This window comes from Rhinopithecus roxellana, chromosome 5 (genome assembly GCF_007565055.1).
Source record: "Rhinopithecus roxellana isolate Shanxi Qingling chromosome 5, ASM756505v1, whole genome shotgun sequence".
In the NCBI taxonomy this organism is placed as follows: domain Eukaryota; kingdom Metazoa; phylum Chordata; class Mammalia; order Primates; family Cercopithecidae; genus Rhinopithecus; species Rhinopithecus roxellana.
Genome location: NC_044553.1, coordinates 152,595,150 through 152,616,426, shown reverse-complemented (window position 1 = coordinate 152,616,426; position 21,277 = coordinate 152,595,150). Strand labels below are relative to the sequence as shown.

The 21,277-nt window shown below is 42.6% G+C and overlaps 1 protein-coding gene and 1 long non-coding RNA gene across 2 annotated transcripts in view; one reads left to right on the top strand and one right to left on the bottom strand.

The window, feature by feature from the left end:
- Window positions 1–2,124: 2,124 nt before the first annotated feature.
- Window positions 2,125–21,010, bottom strand: LOC115897388. The gene is made up of 3 exons (XR_004057172.1): window positions 20,780–21,010; window positions 17,675–17,769; window positions 2,125–2,387 (listed from the first exon to the last, which is right to left on the bottom strand). It is a non-coding gene; the product is annotated as an uncharacterized LOC115897388 (long non-coding RNA).
- The window catches only part of DDX24 (DEAD-box helicase 24), a 29,919-nt gene continuing 29,465 nt past the window's right edge, over window positions 20,824–21,277 (top strand). The window contains exon 1 of the mRNA XM_010384529.2: window positions 20,824–21,110. The gene's annotated coding sequence lies outside the window, so the exon portion shown is untranslated. The remainder of the gene's footprint in view (window positions 21,111–21,277) is intronic.

The following is a 21,277-nucleotide window of genomic DNA, read 5'->3' as shown; positions in this document are numbered from 1 at the left end:
TCCCAAAGTGCTGGGATTACAGGCTTCTGACTGCATTTCTTTTCTTTTCTTTTCTTTTTTTTTGAGACTGAGTCTCACTCTGTCACCCAGGCTGGAGTGCAGTGGCATGATCTCAGCTCACTGCCAGGTTCACGCCATTCTCCTGCCCCAGCCTCCAAAGTAGCGGGGACTACAGGTGCCTGCCACCATGGCTGGATAATTTTTTTTGTTTTGTATTTTTAGTAGAGACAGGGTTTCACTGTGTTAGCCAGGATGGTCTCGATCTCCTGACCTCGTGATCCACCCACCTCGGCCTCCCAAAGTGATGGGATTACAGGGGTGAAACATCGCGCCTGGCCCTGACTGCATTTCTTATGAACTTCATTTTGTAGGGAGAACATCTCTCCACCCCACACAGAAAATTTACAGTATGAAACATTCTACGCTAGCTGAAAAATGGCATGGAGTCCTACTCCTATATTTGTGGTAAGCAGGAAGTGAGCATAGATTGGTGGCCAACAGCATGATCTCTGACCAGTGGCCCTGGTTGAAATCCTTAGAGCTGTGTCCTTGGGGCAAGTTAATTAACCTCGATGTGCCTTAGTTTGGTGACAAACAGGGACTTAGTAGATATGTACTATTGTTTTTCTGCAATTGCTTGTTTCTGTCCTTTTCCCCTCCTGGAATAAATTTCATGAAACGAGGATGTGTCTATCTTTTTCTCTTGGGTCAGTGCTCAGGAGCTTGGTAAATGTGTTTTGAATGAAAGAATGAATGAATGAAGAGAAAAAAGAGGGAAGTGAGAGTCTCAGTGTGAAGTCTGCGGAGAGAGGAATACAGAAAATTAAAGAAGTGGCAGAATCGGAGTGGGAAAGGCCCTCTGCATGGGCTACCCTCTAATGTCCTGGAAATAAGGCTGTGTCCCTTGTGCAAGACAAGGAAAGGAGAGAAAATATGCCCCGCACCCCAGTCCCAGTCCTGTTTAGTTTTGGAACAACACTCCCAAATAATTCAGCAAAAGACCTGATGTGAAGAAGCCAGCCCAAATCCACCCAAACCTAGATGGTGACGGAAGTGATCTCCATTACTCTAGGAATTGCCCACCCCTTTCCCAGAAAACTCATGAATAAGCCACCCCTTGTTTAGCATATAATCAATATATAACTATAAGTATTATCAGTTGAGCAGCCCAAGCTGCTGCTTTGCTCTCACTTCACTCTGGATTTGGCTTGAAGTCTTCCTTGTGCGAGGTCCAAGCACCCTCTCTTGGAGTCTGATTGGGACCCCTTTCCAGTAATATACTCCTGGTGAACCACGAAAGGACGATATTGAGGAGACCCCTGACCCAAAGGAAATAGACTGCAACACCAATTGGCTGACTTTGGGTAAGTGGTGGGGTACATTTTACCTGGGTAAAGGATGAGATTGGGTTAGAAGCCCAACTTAAGGGAGTTAGAGTCTCTCCTAAGACAGAGAGGGTTAAAGACCCCTCTTAATAAAAGGCAAGAATGCTTGACCAAACTTGGGTTTGAGGCCCAATTTAGGAAGGTTAGAATCCTTCCTAAGATTGAGGGAGTCAGAGATCCCTCTCAGTCAAGTCTCTCTTGGTTAAAAATGGATTTGGCACTATGAGGTATTAACTGCTATTCTCTTTGGGTTAATTTGCTTTGCACTCTTTGCTGATGGATGTGGGTGGCAGGATTAAGCATGTAGAGGATCATGGGACATGGGGAGCTTTTTTCTCCCTAAAGGGGGAAACTTGAGAGCTGATCCCTTCAGGATGACAAGGGGCTGCCTGAATTTTTGAGTCAGTGTTGCTGCAATGGGTAGGTCTTTCTCTGGCCTCCCTGAGCTCTTCATCTTCTCCACCCTGCCGCAGGCAATGCTTTTTTTCTTTTTCTTTCCTTTCCCTTTCCTATATTTTCCAGGGCGATCATCTTGTCCAGAGATCACATGTTGAAACTGTCTCACGCATCCATGTGAAGAGACCACCAAACGGGCTTTGTGTGAGCAACATGGCTGTTTATTTCACCTAGGTGCAGGCGGGCTGAGTCCAAAAACAGACTCAGCAAAGGGTGGTGGGATTATCATTAGTTCTTATAGGTTTTGGGATAGGCGGTGGAGTTAAGAGCAATGTTTTGGGGGTAGGCGGTGGATCTCACAAAGTACATTCTCGAGGAGAATTATAAAGAAACTTCTTAAGGGTGGGGGAGATTACAAAGTACTTTGATCAGTTAGGGTGGGGCAGAAACAAATCACAATGGTGGAAGGTCATCAGTTAAGGCTCTTTTCGCTTCTGTGGATCTTCAGTTGCTTCAGGCCATCTGGATGTCTACGTGCAGGTCACTGGGGATATGATGGCTTAGCTTGGGCTCAGAGGCCTAATATTAACTCCTGGTGGGAGGTCCCTGAAACAAACAAACAAAAAAACTGGATGAGGTTTCCCTCTCATTTTGTTTTATGTCCTTGGGAGCTCAACCTTGTAATCACGTGGCAGTACTTTCTCTTAGTTTCTGCCATCGAGGGGATAGGACCCAGAAGCCCATAATCCAATTAAGAAACTGGCAATAAAAAATCTTACAACTACTGGATCTTCTTCTGTCTGTCTGTGTATTTATATGTGTTGCATGTGTAATATTTATATGAAAAAGCTCTGATTAATTGACTTAAATAAAATATGTTGTCAGAAAAGTAAAAATGTAAGGCCTCTTAGTTCACGTGACTTAAGTAATCTTTGGGAAATAAAGATAGTTTTAAAGATTATTGGTAAAATAAGAATGTCTACAAAATAGACATTTGGTCTAAATTAGGCAGGTCAGATATTAGGTTTGCTAAACACTTTAAGGTCATAAACGGCTTCTTTGATTTTTGAAAAAGTTTCACTTACCTACTTTGGAGCCTTTGATTCTAGGTAAGGCCTTGGGACATTTGGTGGAGTTAGCCATGTCCCCTGGTTATGCTGAAGTCAGACCCTATATGCACTTCTGTCTAGTGTCCTAGGCTCCATACCTAGTACATAATTAAAACTGCTTACTGTTGGAAGTAAAGCTCGGGGTCACAAAGAAAACAAGCACTTGAACAAAAGATTTCTCAGCAAAGCAAAGTTACTTTTGCAGAAGGGGTGCTGCTCACAGGTCTGGTAGCCATGAGAGGACACGGAACAAAGGAGGGAAGGGGGTTTTTATTCCTAACACAGCTTGTCCCTGCTACTGCGTCCTGCCTCTACTGGCTGGAGAGTTGGACCGCACAATCTAAGCTGAACCCGATTGGCTAGCTTGAAAGGTGCAGGAATGTAGTTACACTGGCAGGAAGGGCAGTTTTAGTGGGAAGAGCCATTGCAACAGGAGGGGTAATTTACAGAGTGGGTATCAGATGTGGGCTTTGTAGATAAGGACTGGTGGGTAAGTTGTTTACTGGAACCAAGACAGGGAGGCACGAAGGATAAGGAAGTTAGTCTGGCCTTGGAGGTAGGGAACAAAGAACAAGGATGCTGAACAAGCCAAACCTTTGAAGAGGAACTTTTTTGTATCTGACCCTTACTTACCAGGTTTTTCACCAAAAATTAAAAAGTTCCTAAGAGTTAACAGTATAACATGTACTTGAGACTACTGGAAAAACGGTTTTACATGCAAGGTATGTAAGGAAAGTAAAAGTGTTTTTGATAAAAGGTTATAAGAAGGCATGGGAATGTGGAATTTTTTTTTTTTTTTTTTGCCTAAATTAAAGAATTAAAGGATTGTTTTAAGTTATATAGGAAAAAGCTGAAAGTTTGAGCAAATTGTGAAAGGTCTGTGGAAGATTAATCTTGTAAAAAATATTCTGTGTGAACATACTGGCTAAAGTGAACGGGGTATCATTTTAGTCCATTTTCATGCTGCTGATAAAGACATATCCAAGACTGGGTAATTTATAAAGAAAAAGAGGGCCGGGTGTGGTGGCTCACACCTATAATCACAGCACTTTGGGAGGCTGAGGCGGGAGGATCATAAGATCAAGAGATCAAGACCATCCTGGCCAACATGGTGAAACCCCATCTCTACTAAAAACACAAAAGTTAGCTGGGTATGCTGGTGTGTGCCTGTAGTCCCAGCTACTTGGGAGGCTGGGGCAGGAGAACTGCTTGAACCCAGGAGGCGGAGGTTACAGTGAGCCAAGACTGCACCACTGCACTCCAGCCTGGCAAGAGAGCAAGACTCCGTTTCAAAAAAAAAAAAAAAGGAAAAAGAAGTTTAATGGACTCAGAGTTCCATGTGACTGGGGACGTCTCACAATGATGGTGGAAGGCAAAAGGTACATCTTACATGGTGGCAGGCAAAGAGCAAATGAAAAGTCAAGTGGAAAGGGAAACCCCTCATGAAACCATCAGATCTTGTGAGACTTACTCACTTCCATGAGAACAGTATGGGGGAAATCACTCCCATGATTCAATTATCTCCCACTGGGTCCTTCCCACAACACATGGGAATTATGGGAGCTACAATTCAAGATGAGATTTGGGTGGGGACACAGCTAAACCATATCAGACATTCTTCAGTTTTTCTGTAAATTGAACATTGGAATAAAAGCACAACAAGGTTTTTCTTAGAGCACTGATCTTCTCTTTAGCAAAAATTTGTAAAGGGTTATAAAAGGTTTATGAGAATCTTGCCTTATAGTCAAACTGATTGATTGGTCTATAAGGGTTTTTTTGTTTGTTTGTTTGTTTTTGTTTTGTTTTGTTTGAGACGGAGTCTCGCTCTGTCACCCAGGCTGGAGTGCAGTGGTGCAATCTCGGCTCACTGTAACCTCTGCCTCCTGGGTTCAAGCAATTCTCCTGCCATAGCCTCCTGAGTAGCTGGGATTATAAGCGTGCGCCACCGCCCCTGGCTAATTTTTGTATTTTTAGTAGAGACGAGGTTTCACCATGTTGATCAGGCTGGTCTCGAACTCCTGACCTCATGATCCGCCTGCCTCAGCCTCCCAAAGTGCTGGGATTACAGACGTGAGCCACTATGCCCAGCAGGTTTTATTAAGAATTGAGTTTGACATCAATAGTACACTAATGCAAAGGGTAAAATCTGGCTTTCTCTCTTAAACAAGATTTTCTTTCTTTCTTTTTTTTTTTTTTTTTTTTTGAGACACAGTCTCACTCTGTTACCCAGGCTGGAGTGCAGTGGTGCAATCTCGGCTCACTGCAACCTCTGCTGCCCGGGTTCGAGTGATTCTCCTGCCTCAGCCTCCTGAGTAGCTGGGATTACAGGCGCTCGCCATCACGCCTGGCTAATTTTTTTGTATTGTTAGTAGAGACGGGGTTTCACTATGTTGGTCAGGCTGGTCTCAAACTTCTGACCTGAGGAGATCCACTTGCCTCAGCCTCCCAAAGTGCTGGGATTACATGTGTGAGCCACCGCACCCAGCTGATTTTCATGTTATATTAAAAAAAAAAAAAAAAGATTTTGTTTGCCTTTTGAATAAACTGTAGACAAAAGAAGGGAAAGGAAAGAGACAGATTGTCTGGAAAGCTAAATCTTCCCTCTATTAATGAGTAAAGGTTTTGTCTTTTAAAAAATTTTGAGTTACTGTTTTGGCTAATGACTTAGGTGACCTGGGATTTGATTTTATAATATCAAATGTTTTAAACCTTTGATCTTTCACAAAATTCCCAAAATCAAATTATAAATTATGTCTTCTTCTGACCTCCTAATTAATCTTTTAGGTATTCGGTCTCCTGAAGTCCAAAAATGAATTATTTGGCTTATTTGGTATAAAAATCATATAGGAAACATGGTTAAATATGAAATGGTTGAGTGGCTTTCCTTGGGCCTTATTGGTATAACTAAGTTATTGGTATATGTTCTAAAATTATGGGAAACTCCTATAATAATGATATGACTTAGTGTATGCTATCAATAGTTATAATTGTTATGCAAAATTATTGTATGCCATAGAAGTAACCACAATTCCTAGCCAATTGTGGCTATAATAGCGGCTGTCCTAAAACTTTTTGTCATCCACAGGCAATTGTTATCTTGTTTTGATCCTCTTTAAAAGGTGACCCTTAATCAGCTATAGGACTTTGACAGATGCTCTTGAATGCAGGTTTCTGATAACTTTGGACATTGTGACATTAGAATAGAGAAAATCTTTCAGGACTCTCCTAGAGAGCTGAAATGTTCATGAGCATCAAACAGAACAGGAATTAACTGCATGAACTAAACTAATAGAAGTCTGAACCAATCTTTTAGACTTTTTGCTGTTCTTTTACACAGCCAAAAAAACCTTTTATTTTGAGCTATTTACAACTTTTGATAATTGAGTAAAGCATACCCCTGTGAACAAAATTTGGAGTATATTTGCTTCTCTCTACCTGATTTCTCCAGAATTTGGAAACTGCATATTCTTAATTTATGGCAATATAGTTATCTGCATGGACACAATTGGAGACACTGGTTATTTTACCAAGGCTTTGACTGTAATGAGATGCTTTCCTTTAAGGAATCAAACTTGACTTATAGAGACAATAAAAGCCCCTTGGGAAAACTAGCCTCATACCTTGCCTACACAGTCACTGTACAGGATTCCTGACCAAAGAACGTCACTTTCTGACAGGCCCAAGAGCCCCAAGTTATCTTGAAATCTCTTAAGGAGAGGAATTTACCCAAACTCATAGGTATCTGCTACCAACCCATGGCTGGCCTCAGCTTTAAAAATGTCTTATCTGAGATTCTTTTTATGGAACCAAGTTCCACCAAAGCCAATTTAAAAAGTCTATGTGAAAAATAATCATTCTTGCTGCACTTTATGCAAATAATCAGGCCAGGTATAATAAACCAAATCTGTCATAATTATGATTTGTTTTAAATTAAAATGAGGACTGGAGACAGAAAAATTACGTTTCAAAAACGATGGTACACCTGTTATTAAATTCTAGTCTCATTAGTTGTTTTTGAGTTTTTTTCTGCAATTTAGACTGACCCTGCTTATTCCTGTGAACCAATCAGTGATCTCTGGCTGCAGCTCAGAAGAAACAAGAGGGATGGGTAATGTAAAAATCTGGATCAATATTCTAATTCTGGGCACATATTGGAATCGGCTAGAGACCCCCATATCAGCTTGGTTCCAACAATTGCCCAGTTCCTGGAAAGCCTTCTTATTTAGTTTACTTAGGATAATTTTGCTTATTTTACTTTACTGTTGTCGAATATGTTGCTGGTATACTCTTTGTATAGAAATGTAGCATAAGCTTACTCAATGTTTTCTTAAATTGAACACTTACTAATCTTCCAGATATCCCCCTTTGTCAGAACTCAAGAGTTATGAATGGTCCTTGCCATACTGACACTTTCTGACTGAGCTGTACTCTACCCTGAATACAAGAGATCCTAATAGTTAGGCAGGAATATCATCGCCCCTATTCAGTCTGAAGAAGTTGCAGAAGATGGATCTACATACTTCTACAACCCTTAGGATTAAGGGTTCCCTCGTAAAAAGGAGGGGGGTAATATGTCAGAAGCATTTGAACCAGAGTAACTCCATCTTGAATAAGAGCTGGGTAAAATAAGGCTCAGACCTACTAGGCTGCATTCTCAGGAGGTTATGCATTCTTAGTCACAGGGTGAGCTAGGAGATAGGCACAAGATACAGTTCACAAAGACCTTGCTGATAAAATAGCATGCAGTAAAGAAGACAGCCCAAACCCACAAAAACCAAGATGTTGATGAGACTGACCTCTGGTCGTCCTCACTGCTCATTATATACTGATTATAATGTATTAGCATGCTAAAAGACACTCCCAGCAGCACCATGACCATTTATAAATGCCATGGCAACATCAGGAAGTTACCCTATATGGTCTGAAAGGGGGAGGAACTCTCAGTTCCAGGAACTGCCCACCCCTTTCCTCGAAAACTCATGAATAATCCACCACTTGTTTAGCATGTAATCAAGAAATAACTATAAGTATTATCATTCAAGCAGCTCAAGCTGCTATGAAATAGCCATTCTTTTATTCCGTTACTTTGTTAATAAACTTGCTCTTGCTTTATGGATTCACCTCAAATTCTTTCTTGAGTGATATCCAAGAACCTTCTCTTGGGATATGGATCTATCCCGTAACAGCTGCAGTGAGCCATGACCCAACCACTGCACTCCAGCCTAGCCAACAGAGGAAAACCCTGTCTCTAAAAATAAAAATAACAAAATCACCAAAACAAACAAAAAAACACCATGAACAAAGTCCCTCTTGGGACTTCATGATAAATGGATTTATCATGAAGTTTAAGAGACAAGTGACCTACTGAGGGGAAAACAAACAAAACAAAATAATACCTTTGCACGATTAGTATCCCCAACTCAAAGAGAGTTTTTCTTATGAATCAATTTTGAAAAGGAACTGCCTTTAACAAGGAGCTCCAAATACTAGAAAAGACAGTTCCCCAAGACTGAATTACACGTGACTAATAGACACTTTAAAAGATGGTCAATCTTACTAATAGAAAAAGATTTATTTAAAGGAGGTGACATTTTGTTTGTGTGTCACATGCCTCTATTAGTCAGAGTTCAGCTGCAGATAACAGAAGTCACTCCGGCCAACTTAAGCAGAGTGGGTTTTGACACAGGGAATTAGGTGACTATAAGATTGTTCCAGGATTGGAGGAGAAGGGTCTAGGCTGATGTTCCAGGAATGGCCCCACGCTAGAAGTGGGCCACCAAGAATGCTTCAGCCAGTGCCATGATCATGAAACTGGGATATCGGGAAGTCACTGCCACACCTGTTGGCTCTGGGGCATCTATGCCAGTAAAATGATACCTCACCTTCTGCATCTCACATAGTAAGGTAAGAAATGGATCCTGGGACTCTGCTTCTGCTACTGCAGAAAACCAAGTCCCTACTACAATGCTTGGCAGTAGAAGCAGAAGCACAGCCCCTGTGTCCCTTCCACCTTCACATCCTAGCACAGGGGAGTCAGCTTGGCACAATTCAGGTCATTTGCAGAATTGGTGTATGGGGAAGCCAGGGGAGTAGAGTCATCAGCTTTCTGTCCTTGAGGGTTCACAGCAGAGCATGAAACAGAGCTGAGTGACTGCATCCTTATGATCTGCCTCAGGAAGCAAATAGCTGGAACACGCGGTATTTGCATGAGGCAAGGAATCGTGATCCTCATTCACTGCTTGGTATGGCGTGTTCTAACCCATACTTTCTGGTCAGCAATTTGACAGCATGTAGTGAAAGCTTATTTGGTTCAGAAATTTTACTTCTTGGAATTCATCACAAGAAAAGAATCAGAGATGTGCACAAATATCTGCACATGAATGATGATCACAGTGTTTTTGATGACAGCTATAAAAGCAGTCGGAGTCAAAATGGAGTTGCTTGTGTTTTAAAAAAAAAGACACCCAAACTCTGACAAATAGAGCTAGGGAAATCCATGAAGAGAGGGTTTTCACGCTTTTGTATGCTTGAGAACAAAACGATCATCTGCAAAAATTGCAATCGTGCACAAAGGGCATCACAACCTTACACAAAAAATACTTCAGTGAGCACATCTGCCCAGAAACTACCTGCCCAACCTCAGACTGTTGTCACCCTTGCTATTAATTCTTATAGCCAAACATGTTGTTATTATTATTTGTAAAAGTAAGTTCTTCTAAGAGTAAATGATTCAGGCTGTTGTCTTTTAATAGCTTTCCAATCTGGCTTCAAAACAATTACATAATTGTCTTCATTTTTCCTTTAAAAACCTTTGTCTTCCTTTACATCCTTGAATATGTACATAGTTTACTATGGGATGAATTTTCCCACTGCAATGCCGTATTCTCAAATAAATGTCAGGGCTTTTCTCTGTTTGTTACTTAGGTTGACACAGCAAAAGTGTGAAGTAACAAAAATTGAAGAAATAAAATGTTATACCCCTATGTAAATAATTTTATGTAGCCACTGATGATAGAAGCAGAAATGGGTTTACCTCAAAGCAAAAGAAGCCTGAGTTCAGGGACCCTACCTTACACTGGCTCCTTCCAAAACCCTAAGAGCAGCTCTAGCCATTGGTCACATTTTTGTTGTTGTTATTATTATTACTTGCAAAAGTAAGTTCTTCTGAGAGTAATTGATTAGGGCTGTTGTCTTGTAATTGCTTTCCAATCTGGCTTCCCTCTGCCATACTTCCCCTGGTTTGGGGTGACATAGTAGTGTTACTGGTATTTTCTATTATAACTCTCTTTATTTCAGCTGTCTGCTTGACCAATTATGTAAATTTCAGGTTCCTAAATAGCCTGGATCCGTCCCTGGTTATAGATTTATATTTTTTGGCCATGGGGAATGGTTCATTAGGTATTGTTGAGTGAAAGAGGCAACTTACAAAACAGTGGTAAAGGAAGACCTCATTATATTAGGCCATTCTTATATTGCTATAAAGAAATATCTGAGACTGGGTAATTTATTTAAAAAAGAGGTTTAATTGGCTCACAGTTCTGCAGGCTTTATAAGAAGCATGGTGCTGGCATCTGCTCAGCTTCTAGGTAGGCCTCAGGAAGCTTACAATCATGGCAGAAGGTGGGAGGCGGGCAGGCACATGAGATGGTGAAAGCAAGAGTCAGAGTGAGTTGGGGGGAGGCGCCACACACTTTTAAACCACCAGATCTCACATGAACTCAGAGTGAGAGCTCACTTATTACGAAGGGGATGGCCCAAGCCATTCATGAGGTATCTGCCCCCATGATCCAAACACCTCCCACCAGGCCCCAACTCCAGCATTGGGGATTACAATTCAACTATGAGATTTGGGTGGGGAAAAATATCCAAACTATATCGCCCATGTAGAATGCTTATACATATGTATGTTTTTTGGTGCTAGATGAATTATAATGCCTCAGGCATAAGTCACTTTTACAATAAATGAAAACACCAAAATGGTTCCCATTTAAGAAATAGTTGCCAATTAATTTTTAAAGTAAAATATAATCGTGTTTTGGGCAGGGATAAAAACTAACTGGAAATGGGGATGAAGGAATTTCCTGGGGTGATGGAAATATTCTTTATCTTGTTTTGTGCATTACTTATACGATGAAATGGAAATATTAAAGTTGATTGAACTGAAAAGCTGCACTCCGCGGTTTTATTGTACATTAATTATACCTCCATACAATATATATAATTAAAATAATCATATTAAAATTGAAATATTGAAAAGAAAAAATTACACTCAATTCTATCACCTTAAAACAACTACTTAACACTGTGGGACATTTTGCCGAAATGTGTTTTTCCCCAACTTGTCACCTTTTCATATTTATACAATATGAAAGGTATGTGTATGTTTAGAAGGAAATGTGTCATGACAAAACGAATTGCTATGGTCTACCGAGCTCACCATGCGCCAGGCAAGAACCACAGAATGGAACAGAGATCCCTCCTCGCTATATTCCAATCTACCCCCCTTTACCAAGGCTAACTGCCCCTAAGGAGTTAAGTTCAAAGAGATACAGACTCCCAGACTCACCCGAGAAGGAGAAATCAGAGCTCCGGGAAGTTAAACTGAAAGGCTGGAAAAGTCAGGCAGGCCGTCTCAGGTCTAGCCATGCCCAAGTTATGCTTATGCCTCGTAGGACCCAGATGATGCAGTCCAGCTTCAGCACCTACAAAAGTGCTGAGAAGCACTTCTACAAAGGTTAAAGGATGGTAAAAGAAAAAGGCAACCAATATAAAAAAATCTCAGAGGTGCTCCAGGGTGCAGAAAAAAGCACCAATGAGTTTTAAGAAAGACTTCATAAGGCATTTTGGTTGTACACTCGGTTTAATCCTAAGGCTAATGAAAATCAGTGCATGGTGGATACAGCATTTATAAGACAGGCCCAAGGAGATATCAGGCATCAACTGCAGAAGTTAGAAGTTCCATAGGCATGAATGCTACTCAGCTTATTTAAAGTGGCTACCAAGGTGTACATTAACTGAGATCAGGAGGTATAGGGTCCAGCCCCACAGGGTTGGTGGGTTTTCTCCCTGGGTGCAGAGACGAAAGATTGTACGAATAAAGACACAAGACAAAGAGATAAAAGAAAAGACAGCTGGGTCCCGGGGACCACTACCACCAAGACACAGAGACCGGTAGTGGCCCCGAATGCCAGGCTGCACTGATATTTATTGGATACAAGGAAAAGGTGCAGGGTAAAGAGTGTGAGTTATTTCCAGTGATTGACAAGGTCACATGAGTCACGTATCCACTGGACAGGGGGCCCTTCCCTGTTTGGCAGCAGAGGCAGAGAGACAGAGAGAGAGAGAGAGAGAGAGAGAGAGAGAGAGAGAGAGAGGACACAGCCCACGCCATTATTTCTGCATATCAGAGACTTTTAGTACTTTCACTAATTTGCTACTGTTATCTAAAAGGCAGAGCCAGGTGTACAGGATGGAACACAAAGGCAGACAAGGAGCGCGACCACTGAAGCACAGCATCGCAGGGAGACAGGCCTCTGGACAACTGCGCGCGGGCCACAGGAGGTGGAGGAGTAGAGTCTTCTCTGAACTCCTCCGGGGAAAGGGAGACTCCCTTTCCCAGTCTGCTAAGTAGTGGGTGTTTTTCCTTGACACTGACGCTACCGCTAGACCACAGTCAGCTTGGCAACAGACATCTTCCCAGACGCTGGCGTTACCACTAGACCAAGGAGCCCTCTGGTGGCCCTGCCCAGGCATAACAGAAGGCTCGCACTCCTGTCTTCTGATCACTTCTCACTATGTCCCCTCAGCTCCTATCTTTGTATGGCCTGGTTTTTCCTAGGTTATTTGTAGAGCAAGGATTATTATAATATTGGAATAAAAAGTAATTGCTACAAACTAATGATTAATGATATTCATATATAATCATATCTATTATCTATACCTAGTATAACTATTCTTATTTTATATATTTTATTATACTGGAACAGCTCGTGCCCTCGATCTCTTGCCTCGGCACCTGGGTGGTTTGCAGCCCACAAGGAGGCAAAGAAGAAAGCTGATCGGAGGCTTAAGAAAGGACAATTTGGCATCTACAGAAACTCATGTGGCACTTCTTGTCCCCCAATGACACATCTCCTGGATTTGCAAAAAGGTCTCTTTTCTTTGGTCCCTGTAGCCCACACAGTTCTTTGTGTGTATGGGGGGGGGGGGCACTAACTGGGTGAGTTACCACAGAGAAATTTACTAGCAGCAGCCCTTATAGGAAGAGAAGCGGGCTTTGCAAGGGGGCATGGACGCAGGCGTGAACACAGTCGTGGAAAAGGCTATTCTGGACAGGAGTTTGAAAGCTGGCTGAGGCTAGAGAGAGACTAATGTGCACAGTGCAAAGGGAAAGGACACTAGAAGGATAAATGTCACAAGAATAAGGAGAATGGTCAATGGTTTAACAACCAAGTGCAGCGTTCAGTTGCTAGTTGTGGTGCTTCAAAGGCAGACCCTGATCTGAGCGGCTTACCGGGGCGCGAGAATTTGGAGAACTGAGACAGACAGGGATCCATCCTTTTAGGCCCTGGGGAGCCTATAGTCTCTATGGAAGTAGGGGGCCGATTAATGGATTTTTTGGTCGATACTGGTGCTGATTTCTCTGTGGTAACTCACCCAATTAGCGCCCCCACCCCGCGCACATACCAAGAACTGTGCTACTATCATATGGGCTACAGGGGCCAAAGAAAAGAGACCTTTTTGCAAATCCAGGAGATGTGTTATTGGGGGACAAGAAGTGCAGCATGAGTTTCTATATATGCCAAATTGTCCAGTGCCTTTGTTAGGGAGAGATGTACTCCAGAAACTGCACAAATTTCCTTTACACCTAAAGGGAATATGACACTGTAGTTTGGAAGGTCTAAGGCAATGGTATTGACTCAGCCTCAAGAACTAAGGAATGGCAGCTCTATGAACTGTGTACCAGGAGGCTGCCAGAGCCGGACCTACACAATATGTGGGGAATGCTTTTCAAGGTACCAGGTGTATGGGCTGAGGACAACCCTCCTGGACTTGCTGCAAACAGACCCCTGGTGGTAGTAGAGCTTAACCCTCATGCTGCCCCAGTACAAGTCCATCAATACCCCCCTACCCGGAGAGGCAATTGATGGCATAACAAAACATTTAAATCGACTCTATGAACATAGGATTATAGTGAAATGCAAGTCCTCCTGGAATACTCCCCTGATGCCTAAGTGCAAGCCAAACGGTGAATACAGGCCAGCGCAGGCTTGGAAGTGCACGCAAGGAGGCTGCATGTGCACTGCCCACCCCAGTTACAAGGCGGCACAGTCAGGGAATTTCTAAGTGCAGCAGGATTTGGCCTGAATCTGGATTCTATCACATCTGGATTCCAAACTTCTTCCTTACAGCAAGGCCCTTATATGAGGCTTCCAAAGGAAAAGAAAGACAGCCCCTCCTAAGGGAAAAGGAACAGGAAAAGGCCTTCAAAGATATAAAGGAAGCTCTCATCCAAGTCCCGGTGCTAAGGTTGCCAGATGTAAAAAGCCCTTCTTTTTGTATGTGGATAAATGAAAGGGAATGGCAGTCAAAGTCTTAACTCAGTTGTTGGGCTCTTGGTATCGGCTGGTAGCATACTTATTCAAAAGACTGGACTTGGGGGCCTTAGGTTGGCCCCACTGCCTCAGGGCGTTGGCAGCTACTGCAATCCTTAGAGAAGATGCCAACAAGCTAGCCCTAGGTCAGAAGTTAATAGTTTGGGTGCCACATGCTGTAGTCACCTTAATGGAGCAAAGAGGACATCAACCGCTGTCCAACTCTAGAATGCTAAAGTATCAAGGGCTTCTGTGTGAAAATCCCCAGATAACGCTGGAGACTGTAAATAACTTGGACTCAACTACCCTGCTGCCTGTGGAGGAACCCGATTGGAAGGACGGTAGGTTGCCTCACTGCTGACAGCACCTTCCCCATTGTTGCATAAATACGGTGGACGAAGTGTTCTCGAGCCGTGAAGATCTCAGAGACAACCCCTTGGAGAGCCCAAATGTTGAATACTGATGGTAGCAGTTTCGTAACAGATGGGGTGTGATAGGCAGGGTATGCAGTAGTGACCCAACACTCGATAGTCGAGGCTCAAGCCTTACCTTCTGGGACTTCCACTCAAAAGGCTGAATTAATAGCATTAACCAAAGCACTGTTACTGGCCAAGAGGAAGAAAGTAAACATATATACTGATTCAAGATATGCTTTTGCAACCCTGCACACTCTTGGGGCAATATACAAAGAGAGAGGACTTTTCACTACTAAAGGAAAAAAAAAAAAAGAGAGAGAGGAAATTTTTCCATTATTAGAAGCCACATGGGCTCCAGAGAAGGTGGCTGTCATTCATTGCAAAGGACACCAAATCGGGAAAAGCCTAGTTTTAATTCTGTCAATACTGATTGTTCTGCTGTTATGTTATCATTGCAAATGCTGCAAATGTCTATGCCCAGAGGGAGGTTTGCACGCCCATGTGTAGTATAAGCATGTTTCTACTACATACACTGATGTTGTTAGCATTTCTGCCTATGCTAGAAAGTGAGAATTCTTTAGAAAGATGTCCACACTGTGTACATACTACCTGGGTAAGGAATACTGTAGTCAAAACTCTACTGTGCCGTACTTACTATAAATGTACAGGAACCAAGTTAAAAACCTACACATACAACCAGAAACAGTCTGCAATAGTTTAACACAAGACAAGTTTAGCAGGGGCAGCCCTAAACATCTGTACGGAGAACCACAAATCGGATGCCCAGACTAACATTCAGTGGTCAACGCTAACATAGCTCCAATATTTATATTCAGGAAGGACTGCTCTGCAAAGTAGTATGCCAACCAAACCAAACTGTAAGACAAGAACATGAAATCCTTTAAATTTTACTATCTTAAAGCCAGAGCTACCTTTTAGGTGTACAGGACAGACATCACTACTATGAGTTGATAGACAAGGAGCAGGCATTGGAGTTCCACTACTAATTGTCAAAAAGACCAGAAGGAAACAACTGTGTCCAACCCCGCAATTCCGAGTCCATAAGTCATTCTACAAGCATTTTGATCAGTCAGCGCCTGAGCTTTCCCATCAACCAAAAACTTATTTGCTCAACTAGCTGAAAACCTAGCTGGCAGCTTAGAAATTTCCTCATGCTATGTACGTGGAAGAACTAATATAGAGGACCAGTGACCATGGGAGGCTAAGAAATTAATGCCACGAGATAACTTCACTTCGCCTAACCCTGCCAGTAAACCAACAGCCTCAGCCAGTGTTTGGTTGTTAAAAATCTCCATAATTGGAAAATACTATATCGCCCATTGGGGAAAGGCTTTCACAGAGGCAGCAGGACAAACAACCTGCCTAGGGCAACAGTATTATGATGAGACTAAAACAAAACTCTATGGAGAAACACCCAGAAGACTCCTACTTAGCAGATCCAAACCCTTTCTCTCGATTCTCTACTCTAAGCCACTCTTGGTATCAGCTAGAGGCTCCAAATGCTTGGAAAGCGCCCTCTGGCCTATACTGAATCAGTGGAGCATGGGCATATCGGCAACTGCCGGCTAAATGGACAAGGGCATGTGTGTTAGAAACAATCAAGCCATCCCTCTTTTTAATTCCTCTGAAGCAAGGGGAACTCTTAGGATATCCAGTTTATAAAAAAAATAAAAGAAGCATAATCACAGCTAGAAAGCGCAAGTTGGCCCATGTTCCAGTTCAGACTTGGTCCGGATGGTCTCCGGATTCCTTGTTTAGAAGATGGTTCTCAACCTTTGGAGGATTCAAAACTCTCATTGGTAGGTTTATTCTTGACATCTGCCTCATCCTCCCTTGCTTTTTACCCGTTTATTAGGAGTATTCACTCCACTATAGATGCAGTAGTAATGCGGCACACTACCACAAATTTCATGGCATTAACCAAATATTAGCCGCTACCAGGAGAAGCAGCAGCTCAGCTCCGTGAAGAGGTGGCAAATAGTAGTGCTTTCTATTAACACCTTTGTTATAAAAAACACCAAAGGGGGGAAATGGAACAGGAATTAAAAGAAATTAAAAACTGTGTAAGCAAAAACTCAGTTGTATGTAAGAAAACCCAATTCCCCCTGAGGAAGAGAAACGGCTGGAGTCCTTTAAAATTAACTGCCTGTTTTTCTTTCTGAGGCTAGTGAGTCTTATCTCTCCCTTTCCCAGGCATTGTGAAGACTCTGTTTCTCTAGCTGTGCAGCTGCAAGGTCACTAAACAGACAATCTCAAGTCGTAAAACATGTTGTTCCTTGAGAAGTAAAAAATAATGTAATGCAGGTCTCAACTGAATAGCTGTCTTTGTTTCTTGCTTCTGTAATATGCTTTCGCCTGCACAAATCTCCCCCCGCCCCACGAAATGCTTAAAAGGTTGCTTGACTCTTTGTTCAGGGCTCAGTCCTTTGGATGTTAATCTGACTGGGTTAGCGCATCTAAATAATTAAATAATTCCTCCTCAACCCCTCGGTCTCTCTGATTCCTTAATGACCCCACAGCAGCATGAACATGGCTCACTGCAGCCTCGACCTGGGGTCAAGCTACCCTCCCACTTCAGCTCTCTAAGTAGCTGGGACTAAGGGTGTATGCCACCAAGCCCAGTTAATTTTTGTATTTTTTGTAGAGACGGGGTTTCACCATGTCACCTCGGCTGATCTTGAACTCCTGAGCTCAAGCGATCTACCCGCCTGGGCCTCCCAAAGTGCTGGAATTACAGGTGTGAGCCACTGCACCTCGTTAAGGTTATGGAGCTCCGAGTCAGGTCTGAGCTCTGTAACATTAGCTGTATGACTCTGGCAAATTAATCGTCCTGCGTCTGTTTTCTCATCTGTAAAAGAAGAATAACATTAAAATAGTTTAACTATTTTTTAAAATTAGAATATTGAGAAGAAGGAAAAAAATACCTATGTTCCCACTATTATAAAGGAACCTTTGCCATCATTTCGCTCTTGGTTGGCATCTCCCCTCCCCCATTTTTAAAAATGAAAATGGGGCCGGGCGCGGTGGCTCAAGCCTGTAATCCCAGCGCTTTGGGAGGCCGAGACGGGCGGATCACGAGGTCAGAAGATCGAGACCATCCTGGCTAACATGGTGAAACCCCGTCTCTACTAAAAAATACAAAAAAAAAAAAAACTAGCCGGGTGAGGTGGCGGGCGCCTGTAGTCCCAGCTACTCGGGAGGCTGAGGCAGGAGAATGGCGTAAACCCGGGAGGCGGAGCTTGCAGTGAGCTGAGATCCGGCCACTGCACTCCAGCCCGGGCGACAGAGCGAGACTCCGTCTCAAAAAAAAAAAAAAAAAAAAAAAAAAAAAAAAAAAAAAAAAAAAAAAAAAAAAAAATGAAAATGGACTCTATTTCTTTCCTTCTTTCTTTTTCTTTTTTTAAAGATGATGTCTTGCTATGTTGCCCTTGCTGGACTCATACTCCAGAGACCAAGCGATCCTCCCTCTTTAGCCTCCTAGATAGCTGGGACTACAGGGATGTGCCGCCATACCTGGTTTAAACCAATTTCTTTTTTAATTCATAATTTTAAATCAAAACAATTTACTCAACTCTTTATTTTGAAAAGTTTTAAACCTCAAAAAAGTTGAAAGAATAGTACAATGAACACTCACGTACCCTTACTCTAGCACCAAGAATTCACCAATTATTAACATTTTGACTGTGTCCCCTTCTGCCATAATATACTTTTCTTTTTTTCTGAAATCAGCTGATTGATTAGGGTGGTGGTTGCTGAAAGGGGAGGTGCTGTGGCAATTTCTTAAAATAACACAACAATGAAGTCTGCTGCATGGATTGATGCTTCCTTTCATGAAAGATTTCTCAGCAGCATGTGATGCTGTTTGATAGCATTTTACCCACAGTAGAATGTACCAAACTGTAGTCAATCCTCTCAAACTCTGCCACTGCTTTATCAACTAAGTTTATGAAATATTCTAAATCCTTCATTGTCATTTCAACAGTGTTCCCAACATCTTTACCAGGAATAGATTCTATCACAAGAAACCACTTTCTTTGGTCATACATTAGAAGGAACTGCTCATCATTCAAGTTTCTCATGAGATTGCCACAATTCAGTCATATCTTCAGGCTCTACTTGTAATTTTAGTTTTCTTGCTATTTCCAACCACATCTGCAGTTACCTCCTTCACTGAAGTCTTGAACCTCTCAAAGTCATCAATGAGAACTGGAATCAACTTCTTCCAAACTCCTGTTAATTTTGATATTTTGACCTCTTCCCATGAATCACAAATGTTCTTAATTATATCTAGAATAGTTAATCCTTTCCAGAAGGTTTTCAATTTACTTTGCCCAGATCCATCAGAGAAATAACTATCTATGGCAGCCATAGCCTTACAAAATGTATCTTAAATAATAAAACTTGAAAGGTAAAATTACTTCTTGATCCATGGGCTGAAGAATGGATCTTGGTTCGCAGACATGAAAACAACATTCATCTCCATATACATCTCCATTAGAGCTCTTGGGTGACTATGCACATTTTCAATGAGCAATAATACTTTGAGAGAAATCTTTTTTCTGAGCAGTAGGCCTCAATAGTAGGCTTAAAATATTCAGTAAACCATGCTGTGAACAGATGAGCTGTCATCCAGGCTTTGATGTTCCACTTACAGAGCAAGGCAGATTATACTTAGTATAATTCTTAAGAGACCTAAGATTTTTAGAATGGTAAACAAGCACTGGCTTCAATTTAAAGTCACTAGCTGCATTAGCCTCTAACAAAAGAGTGAGCTTGGCCTTTGAAGCCAGACATTGACCTCTCTAGCTATGAACGTCCTTGATGGCATCTTATTCCAATAGAAGGCTGTTCTGTCTACACTGAATACCTGTTGTTCAGTGGCCACCTTCATCAATGATCTTACCTAGATCTTGGGGATAACTTGCTGCAGCTTCTCCATCAGCACTTGCTGCCTCATCTTACATTTTTGTTTCTGGAGACGGCGTCTTTCCTTAAACCTCATGAAATAATCTCTTCTAGCTTCAAACTTCTACAGCTTCCTCACCTCTCTCAGGCATCACAGAACAGAAGAGAATCAGGGCCTTGCTTTGGATTCGGTTTTGGTTTTAGGGGATGTTGTCGCCGGTTTTATTTTCTATCCAAACTACTAAAATTTTCTCCAAATCGGCAATAAATAGTTTCACTTTCTTATCATTCATGTGTTCATTAGAGTAAAATGTTTAATTTCCTTCAGTAACTTTTCCTTTGCATTCACAAACTGGCTAACTTTTTTGGTGCAAACTTTCAGCCTAGCTTTCAGCCTATCTTGCCTTTTGACATGCCTTCCTCACTAAGCTTAACCATTTCTAGCTTTTGAGTTAAAGTGAGAGATGTGCGACTCTTTCTTTCACCTGAACAGTTAGAGGCCCATTGTAGGATTATTAATTGACCTAATTTCAATACTGTTGTGTCTCAGGGAATAGAGTCCCAAGGAAAGGGAGAGAGAAAGGAGAACGGCCTGTCAGTGGATTAGTCTGAACACACACAACATTTATCAGTTAAGTTTGTCGTCTTATATGGGCACAGTTCATGGCGGCCCCAAACAATTACAATACAAGGAACACTCATCACAGGTCACCTTTGTAGCAGAGTACATCTCCCTACGACGGACGCGAACGTCCTCTTACTTTCGGGAACGTCCTACTCCGTCTACGAAGTAGCCGCACTTTCACTACTTCACTTAATAAACTTGCTTTTGCTTTGCTATGCAGACTTGCCCTGAATTCTTTCTTGCGCAAGATCCAAGAACCCTCTGTTGCGGTCTGGATCGGGACCCCTTTCTGGTAACAAAACTACACCAAAAATAAAAGAAAACTTACGTTACTGTGCGGGAGCTGACTAAGTCTCCAGTAGGAGGGAGCACACAAAATTTCACTTTCTGTGGCCCTTCCCTAAGCGGGGAGGAGCAAAGTTGGAAGAGGAGGGTCCAGCGCCCCAAGCCAGCTCTCCCATCGGCACAGCTTTGGTCCGCGAGGCAGCCAATCAGATAGCTGAGTTTGCCATAGGGGCGGGACTTCCTCCGCAGCGCGCACGAGTACGTGAGTGGAGGTCCCGCCCCGGAACTGCGGTGGCTTCTGCAGCTGAGGTACTGCGGCGGTTTCTGAGGCCCCTGACCGGCGACCGACGGAGCTGCCGTGGCGTCTCCACACTGTGAGTACCAAAACGAGCGGGGCTGGAGCCGACTCTGGAGAGGGGCTTAGGCCAGGAACCCGGGTTCCTATCGCAGGTCTCTCTGGGCCGGTAGGTTCCCGGGTCCAGAGAGGGCGGCCGCCGGCCCAAGCCGTCCGGCCGAGCTGCGTGCCATGGTCCCCGCGCCT